Source organism: Tenrec ecaudatus, chromosome 9, assembly GCF_050624435.1.
Source record: "Tenrec ecaudatus isolate mTenEca1 chromosome 9, mTenEca1.hap1, whole genome shotgun sequence".
Classification (NCBI taxonomy): Eukaryota; Metazoa; Chordata; class Mammalia; order Afrosoricida; family Tenrecidae; genus Tenrec; species Tenrec ecaudatus.
The window spans coordinates 95,392,473-95,394,397 of NC_134538.1; positions in this window are offsets into that span (position 1 = coordinate 95,392,473).

Consider the following 1,925-nt stretch of genomic DNA (forward strand, 5'->3'; position numbering starts at 1 on the left):
GGCCCCTGAACTCCCAGCAATAGCACTAGAGAAAGAGAAAGGACCTCAGCTGCTGGGTAGTCTTTGCCCCAACTCAATTCCCCAACGTGCTGAGAATATCCCATCACTGAAAGTTTCCATCCAGGACCCTAAAGCAGGAGAGTGACTGAGAGAGACCAACCTTGTCGTGCACCATCAATAAAATAGGCTGTACCCAGCCTGAAAGAGTCAGTTTCTCAATGAGATATTTCTTGTCCACCCTGTCTAAAATCATAACCCTCTCAACATTTCAGAAACTTAATATTTTTTCTCTTGAATTTCAGTACTTAAGCTCTCTGAGCTAAATAGTTTGCTTATTTATTTTGTTTATTTTATATATTTTCCTTTTAGTATTTAAACTTCCGAACAGATAGGGATTGTAACTAGACAAGTGCCTGAAACGTAGTAGACCTTCAAAGTACATGATGAATTAGCAGGTATGTTACCAGAATTCAGGTTCTTGTCTTATCGAGAGAAAGATTGACTTTTGGAAGACATAGAGCATCACAAGAAAACGTTATTAAGAAACTCCTAAGAGGAAGAGATTCTTCCCAGTCAGCATAGCCAGTCTTAGCATTTATCATTTGTCTCCTCGAGCACACACAGAATTTTAAAAGAATTCCTGCAAGTGTGAAATTCCCAGAAACTTCCACTGGTGGTGGGGGGTTGGGGGGATGGAGGAGAAGGTGAAGATAACAAGGGATTCTGGGAAACAGAGTCCCAAAATGTCATGGACACTACACATGCAAATGTATAAATCTCCACCTTTTACTACCTTGCCCTGTCTAAATGGATGAATTTAAATTTCCCAGAAAGGATCAAGTTTACTGAGAATAAATCGAACCCACTGCCCCTGAGTCAAAAGAATAAATAATATGTATGTTAGATTTCTAAACACATATCAGATGACATCTGCTCAGGCAGAGTTAGAAATTGACATATATCAGAGTAACAAGAGCAGAATGCAAAAGTAGCAAGAAAATAAGATAGGAGCAACTGCATGGAAATTCATAGACAAAAGACATGGTCAAGGACATCCGACATAAGAATATATGCCTGTGTCCTCTGGGGCTTTGACTGGGGCTTCCCTTGTAAAGGCCAATCCTCTCTAAAACTACCACAGTGGTGATTTCATTTTTTAAAATGACAAATGGTCAGTTTAGCAGGAGAGGTCATCAACTTTGCAGATCCTCTTGCAAGTACTAGTTCTATCCAAGGAGCCTATAGAGTAAAGGTCTTACAGCAACCTCATCATTGATGCAAAACTAAGAGGGGTTTAGAATAGCTTTAGACCTGCACGCAGACTTTGTTAGTTTCACAAGAAGTCTTTATAGAGTTACCAGAAGCTTCTAGAAGTCTATGAAATAATGTATTTGAATATATACTCACTTTACCTACACTTCTTGGTTTTTGGTAGATATCTCCTTGTTGGGAATTCAGGGGCTCATCTCATTAAAAGTTGAATTATTAGTCAGCCTGGGGAAAAATTTTAAAGCAGTAAGAAATTTGGGAGCAATTAAAGTATGTTAGAGAAAGAATAATGTTGGGGGAAAGTTACCAAATCTACTCCCAACCCAGAAATCTCTCCAGAAAAACAAACAGAAAGTTTTAGAATTAAATAAACATTGCCAGAATGTGACACATCACAGGCAATCTGCTGAAGATCTTGTAAAGGCAGAAAGAGACCTTAATCATTATGTAACTAAGAGGGGGCTGTCATTACATTCATATTACATTCATATTATAAAGATAATTGCTAATTTTTTTAATCCTTGAGATCAGCCTAGACCACCTGAGGAAGGTCTAAGCGTTACATTTACAGGTCTGAGGTCACATTTACATGCATTTTAGAAGGACAAGGAATTTGCACATGCAAGTCAATCTAATATCCACACAAAGACATAGAG